Genomic DNA, 16,689 nt, shown 5'->3' with positions numbered 1-16,689 from the left:
GAACAAAGTTTCCAAGAAATGAGGCTTGCTCAATCACTGTCAGGTAGCCTGAATCCACGCACAAGTAAAAAAAGCAAATAAAAGACCGAAAGAATTTTGGCAAAAATACAACAATTTGATACAATAACACCATCAGACTACCTCAACAGTCTAGCATATATTCTACATTACTAACAACAACTAACCTACTGAAAAAATTACTTGCCAGTTTTAAAAAAAACAAACACCATGAATTAAATTGCCATTTTTTCGAAATTCTTTTACACTAAATTTGCACAACAAAAATTGTTCCTACCTTTGAAGTTTTCATTTCTTTATCCAAACACATGATGGCGAATAAATCTTCTTCATTAAAATAGAAAGAAGCATCTCATACTGAGAAAAGAAAAAAAAACATTAATCATCCAAAAACAATTCAAAAATATTCAGATTAAATTGATGATAAAAAACCAACTCTATATACTATAATAACAATCAAAGAAATAAAATATAATACTTTACTAAACCAGAAATTGGAAAAATATCTAAAAAACATAAAATACCAAATATACTTTTTTTTTACCAAAAAAAAGTAAAAAAATTAATCACATACTAACCAAAGCCACATCATTAATTAAAACATTAACTATCAAGGAAAAGACATGAAAACGATATAAAGGATACTACTAACACAAAAAAAATTAACCACAAAACCTATTACAATAAACTACATTTTTTTCCATAAAACGAACAACTAACTCCCTCAAAAATCCCAAAACTAAATTTTTCAAAAATATATTCAATTCTTTCCAACTACTACAAAAGCAGTATAATCATTTATAAGATATAACACTACTAAACAAATTTGTTTACTTTTATGAAACCACTATCGTATACAAAAGTATACGAAAAAAAATAATTAAACATAACCAACATAACAAACACCGAAAATCTACTACCTACATTATAACAACCTCCGACAACTATTTCTGTAATAAAAATACCCGACTACATACTATAAAAAAAGGTATAATCCCACTTACCTGAACGAGGTCTCCGCTTCCGTCCTATCTTGACCGCGACGCTCCTCCGACTGAATACAGAAGACGTCAAACAACATAAACATGGAAGAGCACTAAAAATAGAAAACAGACTATTTCACTCATAGAATATAATAGGGAAATTAAGAAAATAACACTAAAAATAGATAAAGAAATATAAATAAATAATAAAAAAAATTCTATTAATATGTAAATATCAAATAATACTTTAAAACATTTTTTTGCATTTTTTAAACTTGCCTATGTTCAAAATAAAAAATATTTTTTAAAAAATGAATGCCATTATTTTTTCAAAAAATGTAATTTCCATGCGAAAAAAACATTATTGCAAATGCAAAAGATTTTAACACCTAAAAAAAATAAAACAATTCTATATATAATCTACAAATAATTATTTAACTAATTATTTTTTAAATAATATTAAGACAAATTAATATATATAAAAAATTATACATCCTAAAAAATAATTACAAAATATGAAGAATATTAATTACATCACATCCCCAAAAATATAATCAAAATAAAAAATAAAAAAAATTTTAACAAATTTTAAAAATCACAAAAAAAATTAATGTAATAAATATTAAAAATAAAATAAATTAAAATTATTATATTCCAAAACCTACTATACCAACTACTGTACTATTAAAAAATCAATTATAAATTTTTAAACATAACTATTTTAAAACTAATTTATTTGTACACCTTCAATAACAAAAAAAAAAATACAAAACCTAAAAATATAACACAAAAATAGAATTCACCCATAATAAAAAATTATAAACTATCAATACAGATCCAAATCATAACCCACCAATAAAGCAAATTGCATCCCAAAATAAATAAATAACATAAATTAAAAAAAAATCAAACATAGAAAAAAAACGTATTCATAAAAACAATACCCCAACTATAAACTCTACATCGCCTTTATCCCACCCCTAATTCTAAATATACTTTCAATAAAAAAATAACAATTAATTAAATACAATAAATAATACCAAACTACTAATATACTGCCAACCCATAACTCCTAGATCCCATATATCCCACCCCTAAACCCACAACATAAATGCCAAATTTTAATAAAATACAACTACTTAAATTAATACCCAAATATTAATACACTTCCCCACCCATAACCCCTACATCCCATATATCCCACACCAAAATCCACAACAAAAATTACAACAAATAAAAAAACACAAGTACTTAAATTAATACCTGACTATTAATACACTTCCCCACCCATAACCCCTACATCCCACATATTCTGCCCCTAAACCCACAACATAAATTACAACATATAAAAAACACAAGTACTTAAATTAATACCTGAGTATAAATACACTTCCCCACCCATTACCCCTACAACCCATACATCCTGCCCCTAAACCCACAACATAAATTACAACATATAAAAAAACACAAATACTTAAATTAATACCTAAATATTAAAACTGTCGCCCACCCATAACCCAACATCCCATATATCCCGCCCCTAAACCCACAACATAAATTACAACATATAAAAAAACACAAGTACTTAAATTAATACCTGAATATTAAAACACTCACCCACCCATAAACCCAGCATCCCATATATCCCACCCCTAAACCCACAACATAAATTACAACATATAAAAAAACACAAGTACTTAATTTAACACCTGAGTATTAATACACTTACCCACCCATAACCCCAACATCCCATATATCCCACCCCCAAACCCACAACATAAATTACAACATATAAAAAAACACAAGTACTTAAATTAATACCTAAGTATTAATACACTTCCCCACCCATAACCCCTACATCCCACATATCCAGCCCCTAAACCCACAATATAAATTACAACATATAAAAAAATACAAGTACATAAATTAATACCTGAGTATTAATACACTTCCCCACCCATAACCCCTACATCCCCTATATCCCGCCCCTAAACCCACAACATAAATTGCAACATAGAAAAAACACAAGTACTTAAATACCTGATTACTAATACACTTCCCCACCCATAACCCCTACATCCCCTATATCCCGCCCCTAAACCCACAACATAAATTACAACATATAAAAAAACACAAGTACTTAAATTAATACCTGAGTATTAATACACTTCCCCACCCATAACCCCTACATCCCTATATCCCACCCCTAAGCCCACAACATAAATGACAACATATAAAAAACACGAGAAGTTAAATTAATACCTGAGTATTAATACACTTCCCCACCCATAACCCCTACATCCCCTATATCCCACCCCTAAACCCAAAACATAAATTACAACATATAAAAAACACACAAGTACTTAAATTAGTACCTGAGTATTAATACACTGCCCCACCCATAACCCCTACATCCCATACATCCCGCCCCTAAACCTACAACATAAATTACAACAAATAAAAAACACAAGTACTTAAATTAATACCTGAGTATTAATACACTTCCCCACCCATAACCCCTACATCCCATATATCCCACCCCTAAACCCACAACATAAATTACAACATATAAAAAAACACCTGAGTATTAATAAAATACCCCACCCATAACATCCACAACCCATAGAATCCATTACTTAATCCACACAATATACTTTAAAAAATTAAACATATAATAATTAAACCCTAAACAAATAAAAAACAAAACACAAAACTCACCTTAAAATTCATCAAAAAATAATTCACTTACCTTAAAATTCGTTGTTCTGGCATTAGTTGTTAAGATAAAATCGTTGTTAAACCAGTAGTTGTTCAAAACTTCGTTGTTAAGACCCAGTAGTTCTTCAAGATTCGTTGTTAAAGCAAGTAGTAACTCAAACTTAGTTGCTCAAGTTGTTTCCTGTGTGTGATAGCATGCAGGTAGGGTGGGGGATATGATAGTGAAGATTTGACTTACCAGTGTCCGTTCCTCTAACGACTCCTCCGAGGCCCTCAGGATGCAAGATGGTCAAGACTTGCTCCTCCCATGTTGTTAGTTGAGGGGGAGGAGGTGGGGGTCCACCGCCAGTCCGCTGTACCGCGATGAGGTGCCTGGAGACCGTGGAACACACCTTCCCCCGTAGGTCGTTCCACCTCTTCCTGATGTCCTCCCTATTTCTTGGGTGCTGTCCCACTGCGTTGACCCTGTCCACTATTCTTTGCCATAGCTCCATCTTCCTGGCTATGGATGTGTGCTGTACCTGTGAGACAAATAGCTGTGGCTCTACCCGTAGGATTTCCTCCACCATGACCCTGAGCTCCTCCTCGGAGAAGCGGGGGTGTCTTTGGCATGACATGAGGTGTTGTGTGTGATGTGTGGGGTGGTGTATGTGTTGATGGTTGTGGTGAGTGTAGTTGTAGGTGGTGTTTTGTGCGTGGATGTTGTGTGGGTGATGGTGTTGTGTGCCTCTGTGTGATGGGGTTGTCTATTCTGTGCTCTCTCTCTGTCCTTCGTTCGTGGTTTTTTGGTCGTAGGGGTTTGTGGGTGATGTGGGTGTGTGTTTTACATTGTATTGGGTGTGTATGAGTGGTGTGTGTATGTATATCAGGTGTGTGTATTTGTAATTGTCCAGGTGTTTTGGAGATGTGTGCGGCGGTGTGTACCGTCAATGGAATACCACGTTTGTAAGACCACCGCGTGGATTCATGGGTCGTAATGGCATGGGGGTGTTTCTGTTGGCGTGGAGGTGTAGGATTTGTTTCCGCATGTTTATCGCTGACCTTTGGTGTGGCGGGATTGTGTGGGGGTCTGAATTTCGGCGGATTCCGAGATGTGTGTCATAAAAGCTGTGGTGGTCTACCGCCGCCGCGACGGTGTATTGGCGGTCTTCTGCATGGCGGTAAGCGCCCTAAGCGCCTTTTACCGCCAATGTTGTAATGACCCCCACAGTCTGCACTCTGCCTGACATTGTTACCTATAGTCATGTTCCCTTTTCCACACAGGTGACTCCGGATACCCCAACCTGACCTGGCTCCTGACACCTATGAGACATCCAACTACAGGAGAGGAGAACAGGTACAATGAGGCACATGGCCAGTCTCTTGCAATCTAGATTTCGTTGCCTCTATGTGTCTGGTGGTGTTCTACAGTACAGACCAAGGAAAGTCTTCAAGGTCATTGTTGCATGCTGCATGCTCCATAATCTGGCCCTCAGACGGCTCATCCCACTGTTGGAGGAGGGGGACATTGATGTTGGAGCACTGTTTGGGGCCAGTGACTCTCATGCTGAGGGGGAGATAGACAAGTATGAGGCACATGACAACAGGACTGACCTGATTCATCTGTACTTCAATGATGTAAAGGTATATGTGATTTGTATGTCATCTGCAGATGGAAGATGAATTGTTTAAGCCACTCTGTAGCCAGTATTTGCATGCATCAAGGTATGTGTGGGGACTACAGCATACCATCTTGGTTTCCAACTCTGAAAACTAGCTGACTTACCATGAGGGGTAGTAGAAATGCACTGCAGCTAAGGACATGTGTGGAATATTGGTGCCATTTCAGTACAGCCTTATAGTTCTACCAAATGTTTAGAGTCATTAGTCTGCCTGTTTGGGTAAATGTAAGGGGGACTTATCAGTCTTGTCCTGCTGTGTAGGAATGTCATGCTGCATTGTCAGCTACTGTGTGGCAAGTACCTGTTGCTGACTACTCAGGGAGGTGAACAATAGAGAATATTATCTGTGTTACATCTTTCCTGTCCTACATGTGTGTGAGTGCCTATGCAGGCCTTTGCATATGCGGTATCATAGCTGCTGGGCCAGTCATCCTGTGTATGTGTTCAAATGCTGTGGATGTATGACTGTGGTTCACATGCCTTACAACATCTTCCATTTCATTTTCCCTCTTCAGGTCACATCTCTGTCTGGAAGGTGATTACTGTATTGCTTACTGCCATCATTGACACTTGATATCATTACAATTTGGATGTACCTACACACCTGCTGGAGTGCCCCACTACCTTTGTCACTTCAACATTATTGTGGTGCCGACATGTGTACATATTTGCTTCTTGGAAACAGGATTGCCACTACATACAATGAAGAGACATGCACCATGAATTGTGTTAATTTGTGTTTATTAAGTATATGACATCACAGTCCAGAGGAGTGGGGTAATGGTCTTGGTGCTAATTAGACTGGATGGTACAGCTGTTTGTCTCACAGGTCCTATATCCATTTGCCCGGTATGATGTGAACTTGGTTTTAGACAGCCAACAGGGTGTAACACTGGCATACAAGGGTGACAGTTCAGAAGAGGGTTCACTTCCTGGTGGGGGGATTGGTCTTAGCCTCAGGTCCTCCAGGATGGGCACCCTCTTTTATGGGCGTTCCCTCAGCTGCAGGGATAGAGGTGCTGGTGGCCTGTGGGTCCTTCTGCTGGCCTTGATTCCAGTAAAAGGTGCTGATGTTGATGGAAGTGGTTTTGCCTGACTACTGGATGGGGCCTGCTGTTGGGTGGAGGATATCTGCAGGATATTGTTCAATTCCTTGTACTCCCCTAACATGGAGACCAGGGTGGCATTGAGTGCCTGCCACTGCTGCATGGCCTCCCGTTGGTATTCCCCCTGCAGCCTTTTGGTGTCCTGCAAGGTGGTAAATAACTGGCCCATCTTGTACTGGTTTTGCTGGTAGGCTCCCAGGAATCTGGAGATGGCCTTCTGGCCAGTCGTGTCCTGTACCTGCCTTTGCACTTTTCCTACAATTGCCCTTCCACTGGCCCTTGCCCCCTGTGCCTGTGTTCCTGGTGCAGTGTGCCACCTCCCACTGACAACAGGACCTTCATTGTCCATGGTTTTCACCGGTGACTTCTGCCCCTGTCCTGTGGGTCATACGGATGTTTGATATGACCTTGAGACACTGGTATAGGAAGGAGGGCTCTGCTGTGCATTGGCTGCCACAGGGTAGGTGGTTTCAGTTGTAGGCAGGGTGAGGCTGTTGGTGGTGGACTGACCACTCATGCCTGATGGGCCAGGTTCATGGTCCATCTCCAGACTTCCAGGGGAGTCCTCTCCTATTCGACCTGCCTCCTGGCCTGTGCTTTCTGTCACTGACCTCCTATGCTGTGTGGCAGTACTTGGGAGAACTGTAGAATGAGAGGTAGTGTGTCAGATGATGGTATTGTAGCAGTGACACACATGGTTGTATGTCATCATTGACAGGATTTGCACGGCAGTAATGGCATTGGCAGTTACTAGTCCACTACTTGTGTGACCATCAGTGGATTGTTGCAAGTGGAGAATAGTTAATGTTTGTCTTGCTGCTGTCATTGCCATGTACTGATGTGCATTCCTTATACTTATTAGTGATGGGGAGTGCAATTACAGAGATGTGAAGTGGATGTAGCAGTCATGCAAGGTTAAGGAGTGTTGCATTGTAGTAGTTGTGCTACTTGTTCCAGTGTGGGATATCCATGCACTAGGTAGGCCTGTGAGGGAAGTCAGTAGGGGTCTGTGGCATGCAAAGGTGGGTATTGGGTCCATGGTGGGCTTGTCCACGTTAGGGTGGTGTGAGGGGGTGAGAGAGTAGTGGGGGTACATGCTGTGCACAGGAACATGTTGGTCAGGGAGTGCAGTTGACTTACCAGTGTCCAGTCCACTAGGTATTACCTGCAGCCCTTCTGGATATAGAATGGCCAGGACTTTCTTCTCCCACAATGACAATTCTGGGGGAGGCGGTGGGGCCCACCACCAGTACTTATGATGGCGAGTTGGTACCTAAAAGCCATGGGCCATACCTTCCTCCGTAGGTCATTCCACCTCTTCCTAATGTCCTTCCTTGTGCGTGGATGGTTCCCCACCTCATTCACTTTAACGACTATGCTCTGTCATAAGTCATTCTTCCGGGCTATAGATGTCTTCTGGACCTGTGCTGCAAACTTGTTGCTGCTCCACTTTGACAATTTCGTCAACAATTGCCCTCAGTTCCTTGTCTGTGAATCGTGTTTTTTTTTGTGGTGCCATGGTGGTTGGGTTTTGGGTAGGGGTGTATGTTGTTTGGGGGTGCTTGGTGTGCGTTTGGGTTGTGGTATGTGTGTGAGCTCTGTGGTGTTTGTGTGCAGTGGTGTGTTGTATGATGCGTGTTCAGTGTGAGGGTGCCTGTGATATCTAGGTGCAGTGCCTGCTTTCAGTGTGTTCTTGCCTCGCTTTGTCACAGTTTCTGGTTGTACAGGGTTCTGAGTATGTGTGGGGGGTGTTTTGTAGTGCTGTGGACTGGTGTGTGTATGTATCTCAGGTGTTGGGAAAAGGTATTGTCCAATGTGGTGCAGTTTTCTGGTGGTGGTGCCTTTCTTCCTGCGGCTGTTCGGAAGCCAATGGATTGCCGCTGTGTTGCGACTGCAGTGCTGATTTGTGAATCGTTATTTGGAGGGCGGGATGTTCTCAGTGTGGGGGTGCTGGTGGTGCAGCTGCCTCCTTCATGCTGTCGTTTCGGCTGACGTTGTTGTTTTTTGGGTGTATCTTGTGCAGTGTTGAGTGGGTGACTCGTAATGCAGCGGTCTTCATACCGCCATCACTGGTAGCCTTTTGGCAGTCGCTTGCACGGCGGTCTTCGGTAAAGACTGCCAAACTCGGAATGACCACCTGAGGCTGGGACTACCTCAACAGCCAGATTAAAGAAGTTATCTACTTCAAGTTCAAAGGCAAACCAACATGACTCAAGCAGGCCTACTCAGCCCTATGAACTTCACTTTTGAGAGATATGTTGATTAGGGAAATGCTGAGTAATTTTCTGGCTCAAATGACTGCGCTAATGAAGTGTTTTTGGTTGGGGGCTAAAACTAAAGACAGACATGTGATGTCATATGATGGATGCACTCGGCTAAATGTTATTACAGTTGTGAGACTGATCACGCAGGTACGTGCAGCTACTTCTCTGGGATTGGTTGTAAACTTGTTCTCACTTCTCAGTTAATCTTGCTCTGTCTCTTGGTCCACTCCTCGTGAACCTAACTTTTTCCTTGGCTCTACAATCTTGACATTTACTATTGTATAATCCACAGGCCTTCTGTTCTCCTGCACAAAAATGGTAAAAGCTCCATTAACATTCCTGCTTACCTTACTGGACCAGTTCAGCCAGGCAAGATGGACATTCCAAGAAGAATGAATATGCACTGCCCAATATGGAATTTTTACAGTTTCATTTTTCTTTTAACAGTCATTATTTAGAGAATTGTATGGGTTCAGTTTACTACTCTGTAATGAATTTTTTTCTAACCTAGTTGACAGCCCAATTAGATATATATCGGAATAACGTGGGTCTCTGGGGCTGATGGACTGTTTGCAATGCATTTAATTGAAATATATCATTCCTTCATTTCCTCCCACAACTGATTAGATGACGATTTACTGCTCATTGACCTGATGAATATTAGTGTTTTGTAGTGTTTGTCTTTGTCACACTTTTCCCCAACTCCCTGTTTTCATCCATTCATCAAACCCCTCTTGATCTTCTCCCAGGTTGTGTGAAAGATTGAGGTATGACTTATGAATCTTTACCATAAATGGATCACACACTTGGTGGGAGGGAGGTGGAAAAAGCTACACCAATTCACTGCAAGATCATCTTACCTGAACAATAGCCCATGCCAGCCACACTTACCCACGCAAGGGTTTGATAGAGTATCATTCATTGTTCCTCAGTCTAATGATTCAGGCCCTGTGTTGCTTAACTGCTTACTCTTCTCCTGAGTCCACTCCTTACTCGAGGATTTAGTAAATTTAGTTTTAATTGTTTCAACAAATAAAATACTAGCTCCCCACTCTTCAGAACGTACTACTTCTAATATTTGTAATATCAGGTCTTTGTATCATGGTGGTGGTGGTCTGGTCTCAGTCTTTGATAAGTAATGATAATAAATAACCCACAAACACTGTGTTTACTTTCAAGGTAGTTGCATGTGATGGATAATCCTTCTGAATAATCCTGCAGTAGAGTTTGATCTAGGTGGGAGTGGGACTTTGCTTGTTATGTCTTCCCTGTTAGTGCACTAGCCTGCTACTACTACCACCACCATTAAGATGACACATTGAGAAAACCTGCAATAAAGTTTTGAATGACTGAGAGAGATAGCAGCCATCTCTTCATCTATTCAGGTAAGGAAACTAAGAAGTGAAGTGAACTAGTTTAGTTAGCAATTTCGACTGAAAATTCAGATTATAATTTTAATTTAAAAATTATTAAGTATATTAGAAAAAGGGCTTCAGAGTGCATATAGGTGGTATGAATAACGTTCCACCTCTAGAACAAGGTTCTGCATGAATCTGTGAAAGTACAGACAGGGCATGGCAGAGAAGATGGTCTGCTGTTGATGAGGTGGTGGGCTGACAGCAGTGGTGGATCCCAGCTGCTGGTGGCTATGCCGATGGTATGGTTAGGATGCAGGTGAGGTCGGCTGACCAGAGGGGCTAGAAGTGCATGCCTCCTCCTCCTTCTCCTCCAAAGTGACCAGCCAGTTATATTCTGCCTGGATGACCTCCATCATGTGACACCACAGCCAGGCAGCTATCTTCTGCCAGGATGGTGGAGCTCCAGCAGCAGGAGGAGCAATATCAAGAAAGAAAAACATAGAAAACACACATTTTTATGCTCACTGCAAACACTTGTTTATAGTAGCACAATAGCGGAACATAGGGCCATTGGAATTTCTGATGTGATGAGTCACAGAGCCAGGTTTTCCCCACTCATGCATCACATCACATAACAGAAGCAATGACTGCAAGGAATTAAGCCAGAATACCACCAGAATAAAAATGATATTTTTGTTTAAAGGATTTAATAGTAAAATTTAACAGACACTTTGTGTGTAAAAAGATTATCTCATTAATAAATAAGGTTTATATGCAGCACAATTTACAATATTATTCTTGGTGTGCAACATTAATGGAAACATGGTAACACTGGGTTTACTCTGCTGCTCTCTGCAGTATTTCGGGCAGCTCTGATGGATCATTTATGAACTTATTTTATTTCCAATGTCCCTGCTGTTTTCTGGCTGCCTTTTCAGTTCTAAACTGATTCTGAGTGAGTCCAAACTTTGAAGAGGTAGTTGAGTAATAATAATAATAATAATAATAATAATAATAATAATAATAATACGGTAACCACGCCACATATAACAGTGGAAAAAAAGATGCACTGAAGTACAGAGAAGGGAAATCTATATATTTTCTTTGGCACATTTGTCACACAGTATCCCATTTGCCAAATTCTAAATCAGGAACTTAGTGCCACTTTACAATCTGGCCTCACCCTCCACCACAAATTATTTTCAACAAATACCTTCACTTGCAGTACAAAACGTTATCTACTGCAAAGTAAGTTAGCGGTATCAAGAATGGTAGAGGTTTAGCTATAGAATAGTGGAGTGTCACTGATCATCATGTTGCTTTTGCTTTGTCAGTCACTGTTGTTGATAAATACCAAAAGGGAAAGATTTAAACAGTCGGAAATCCTTCAGGGAAGCCATTAAATGTAAATCACTTGGGCAGAAACATGTGACATATGCCAAGAATGGAATATAAAAATTTTTGGTAGGCTGGTACAGAAGGAAAGTGTGATAGAATAGAGTATTAGTAGGAGGAGACTGAGTGGTCACTTCAAAGCACACCTTTTTTTAAAATTTGTAATGTATTGCAAACTTCATAAAGCTCTATTCACTGAAGCAGACGCATACTGTACAGCCAACAATGCAGTGTCAAATTGAACCATGCTGCAGTTAGGTGACGGGTGGTAAAATGTTGTGGACAGGAGGTGGTGATGATGAACGGTCGGATATCTGCCTCGCTTAACAAATACAATATACTTAATTTGTCAATAAGTAAGCAATGTTACTTACCACTGTTCCCTGTCACTGCAGGGACTCCTCCCCCATCAACTGCCTGGGCCTCCTCTGTACGATTCCCTCCTGCCTAGTGGCTCCCACTGGCTCTGGCAGTGGTGGCCTGTGTGGGCAGAAAAAAACCTACCCATTTTAGTTACCAGATTCGCCACATTAGTAATTATTATTTTGAACAAAGTACAACAGCAATATCCCACTACTGTTCAGTTAGCACTGCAGTATCTTCTATCAAAACTATGAGAGGTGTCTTAGTTGAAAATGTTAGAAAAGCAAGGTAGGCAAGTCAACCAAAACATTTTTTCTCCCAATCTCCTAACAGAGGGACAGAGCTATATAATGAAAGAGAAGTGCAATGAAGGGATGGAATGGTCAATGAAGGACATATCGGGACTGATTTAGATATTGGTGGATGGGTTGCACAGTCACAACGGTGACAGATAGCCCATCTGCCGAAATCTAAACCCTATTATGTCCTATGGGATTTAGATTTTGGTTAATGGGATATCCGTCACTGTTGTGATACAGTAACCCATCTTCCAATATCTAAGTCAGGCCCATAGTTTTGGTTGACAAATGCAATGGGATCTCATTCCTTTCCTGCCATGCTGCTCTGTCATGGAAGCTGCTGGTATTCTTTATAAATGATAACACACAATTGAAGGGTCTATGACAATGGGCATTTTCTCTTTTTTTTGTTTGGGGAAGAAGGCCTTCTCAACAAGCATGTGTGGTGAATAATAGCTTACTTGAGTCTGCAATTTTTATAACACCAAAAATCTCTTCTCCTTGTCCTACAGTGCCGCAAGACATATAACAGAGTGGAGAGGGAAAGTTTGCTAAAAGAGCTGATAGAAAGCTTTAGACAGGAGAATCTCAGCTACAGCAACAGGAAATATACAAGAAATATAGGAAAAAAGGCTAATGCAGAGATAACAATTGAACAAACAATAGATAGAGGAGTTGAAAAAAGTAAACAGTAAACACAAAGACAAATTATTTTACTAGTGGGGAGACATAAAGGTTAGGGGAATGGTAATAAACAGAGCATGATGAGGCAGAGCATGATGAGGCCTGCAAAACCATCTGATGCAGCAATTGTGGTGGTGGTTCCAACCATCACAGCACTAGTGATGGCTGCCTCTTCACCCAGCTCCAATACCCTCTTGCCCTTGGGAGCTGGTGTAAGAAATAAAGAAAATAAAAAAAGATTAGTGGTTCAGTCACTCCCTAAAACAATATGTTGACAGGCACATGCATTGTACTTTCTAAATCAGATAGCCTATTGCTCTGTTCCTGATTTCCTAAATCTGAACTATATGTTGAACTACAAAGTACTAATGCATTGCAATGTATGATCTTTGCTTCTCTGCCCCCCTTTGATGGGCCAAATCAGTCTCTCTTTGCAATGCATACTACACATCTGGGCAATTGGGGCTGTATGAGCTACATAAAGAAAGGCAAAAAAGAATGCTAATTCACTGATTTACTACTATCCTAATAGTGACAGGATTGAGGAGTCTGTATTACTTCTTAAATAATCAGCCCAAGCAAGTAGGTAATGTGGAGCACCTGGATAGCTCAAGCTAGTTTGGATATGATTCTCAAAATTCACTTAACTTATCTCTGAGTGTGAGGAGCATGCGATTTGAATTTTTTTTTGAATTTTTAGAAAACAAATAAATAATTATTTCTCACCGAGTCTCACAACCTCAACAAATAGCAGGTCAAGCAGCTTCTGTTCATGGTCCACTAGGTCTGCCCAGAGGTGCATCAGCTGCTGTGTAGTGCGCTACACCCCATGGGCGGCACCCCATGCGCCGACATACTCTTCCCCACAGCAGCAGATGCTCCTACAGGGCATGGCCTTTTCCAGGCTTGTTACCTGCTAACAGCAAGAAGGGGAGGTGGTGTTGAACCCAAATAACCACCAAAGCCACCTCTGCCTGCGTGAAAATGGGGGGCCATACTCCTGAATGGAGCCAGCACTTACAGGGTTGGAGTGTGGCACTGGTTCCACCACTGCTTCTTGCTTCTGCTGTGGGGCTGCAGAAAAGAAGAGGTAAGACAAGTAAAGCAGAAAGGAAGACAAAAGTGGAACAGCAGAAAGAGGAGGACAGTCAAACAAGGAAAGGCAAAACAAAACAAAAAAGTACAAAAGGTCACAAACAGTAAAAAAAAAAAGACAAAAATTTAAAATACACACATAGAAAGACACACAGTGATAATAAACAAGCATTTACAATGCACCGGGTCTCGCGTTTGCTCATGTTAGAGCTGATCGCGTTGTAAACTCCTAACCCGACTTTTCACCTATCGGGCAAAAGTGCATTTATGTACATAACCCGAAAAAGTGAAATCAAGTATGTAAAGCGCTCGACTTCTGCCAAGCGAGATCGGGCTCGTAAATTATAGAAAAAAAAATCCACGAGCCCGATGGAAAACAGCGAGCCTCGCATGTTTTCTGTACTTGGTCGCTGCGCTGGAGGAGGGCTAGCCACCGGAAAAGGCATGACATATGCGTGCTTTCGACTAATGAAAGCAAGCAGATTTTATTAGGGAAGCCCACGAACCAATAAAAAACAGTGACGTGTAGTTGACAGGGCTCGGAGCCCTTTTCTAAATACAAAAGAGTCTCGCTGCGAAACGCATGCGCGAGCGCATGAAACGCAGGCTCGACCCTAAAAAGGAAATGACGAGTGGATCTGTAGGATAAAGATTATATGGAGGAGGATTGATAGAGAATCAGAAAAAGGCCCAGCAGCATGCAGAGTAGTAGAAAGTAGGTAAAACATGATGGCCACATGTATGCCCACCGCGGAGTGGCGCTTGCACAGATTTTCAACTTGAAATGCGCTATTGGTGTGAAAAAACAGTGCAAAGAGCCGGACAAGCATTCTTAAGCCCATTAGTGGATTTCCACAGAATTTTGCAGAACTATTTTGTAACTCTGCAGAATTCCATAGAGCACAACTCCACGAGTTCCACTTAGGTCTAATAATTATTTGAGTAAAATGAAATCTTATAGTTTCGGACAATGGCCAGTCAGAACTATATCGTGGATGCTTGGGAGGGCTTGCAAGCACAATACTGCACAGTCACTGAAGTTCATTTATGCTAATTAGAAATACATGATTATAAGTGCATCTTACACTTATAAATGAAACAAGAATTATAAATGAGATGTGATTATATGCAGCTACAGCATAATACCATAATACCATAATTAGAATGCACAATCATAAATGTGCACATTTATTAAAATTGAACTAGTTTACAGTTTAAGTTGTGTTTCAAACAAATTTTAAAAAAACACGAACGGTCACACCTAAAGCCAGTACAGGGAGAGCAAAGGACTGGGTTTTTCTGATTCACGTTGATCAATAGTGATTGAATGTAGATACCTGCTTACCTTATATTACCTGTGATGGATGAAATGCAGTCACGAAGAAAAGAGACTGAGGATATATGCAAAACATTTCAATAAATATATCTTTTAAAAAATTGATTAAAAAATTGAACGTGTTAAATGTAAACATAAAAACATACATATTTATGAATTACTACTATTCTACTGTGAATGCACCTTGTTCCACTTTCTATTAGTAACGTTAAGGCATGTAATTTATGTCACATCTGTAACACGATAATGAATCCAAAATTATGCGTTCCCGATTCCCCTGTGATGACAAATTAAGTCAGCACAATCATTATAACCCCTTACAGGAGACTGACTAGAACTTTGTAGTTGTCATCAGTTTCCATCTAGACTCTTCCAGATGTTTCATTTCATCATAATATTTACATTTATTCTCCTCCAACTTAACAATCCACTCTCTTTCTCTTCCTTGCCTCATCAGCTTTCATCCTCTGATAGATTCTAAAAATCAGAAATATAACTATTACACAAATGACAATAACCAACAATGGCTTCCAAAGAAAACCTACAATTCCACTACCTAAGTTTCCAAACCATCTTTCCACAGCAGTAAATCCATTCCCAATAGCCTCTCGTGCACCTGTTGCACCCAGCTCCTTCAAATCCATTGTCAAACCAGAAATGTTCTGAGTTTATTTCTCCAGACCCTTACTTTTGTCTGGGATGTAAGTACAGCATTACTGATCCTTTAACTTGTAGCAGACTCCACACACGTTTGTGAGGAGAAGCTCTGATGCAAGTCTTTTCTGCAAATCTATAGACCTTAGCACTATCATCTCTGTATTTACCACCACTAAGGAATTTTCTGTGCTATTTGCCAATTTACCCACTATTGTAAACAGCTTTTTAATCTTCAAATCATTCAGAATCACCCCTACAGATGGGATCAATGCACCAAAAATAGCTCCTACCACTTCTCCAGCACTGACACCACTTCTAGTTCTAGGCTTTGTTTCCCATAAAGGATAATTGAAATGTTCTAAATGGTAAATCTTCAAGAAGACTATACTGAAATAACATGTAGCATGCCATCCCTTGGACAATTTAAAATAAGCATATTGTCTACAAATGAAATAGACTCTATGAATCACAGAATCCTTTCCATCTAAAAAGAATTAATAATTTCCTTCAACATCAATGGTATATTCACATTCACTTTTCCCTATGAATAACAGATCCAAATAACTCTGGTCAATGTATATGCACAACTTTCCCTTATGCTGCTAATCTAGGGCTAATGCTGGTTGGTTTCCCTTCACTTGATATTCAATTTCTTCTCTGTTCCATATCTGTTGTTTCTTAAAGTCTTTATCCGTCTCAGATTTAGACTCTAGATCTCTCTTTCTGTCTTCCACTAGATTCAGAAATGTCTT

This window comes from Pleurodeles waltl, chromosome 2_2 (assembly GCF_031143425.1).
Source record: "Pleurodeles waltl isolate 20211129_DDA chromosome 2_2, aPleWal1.hap1.20221129, whole genome shotgun sequence".
NCBI classification, from domain to species: Eukaryota; Metazoa; Chordata; class Amphibia; order Caudata; family Salamandridae; genus Pleurodeles; species Pleurodeles waltl.
The sequence above is the reverse complement of the archived record's forward strand: the minus strand, read 5'-3'. Positions refer to the sequence as shown.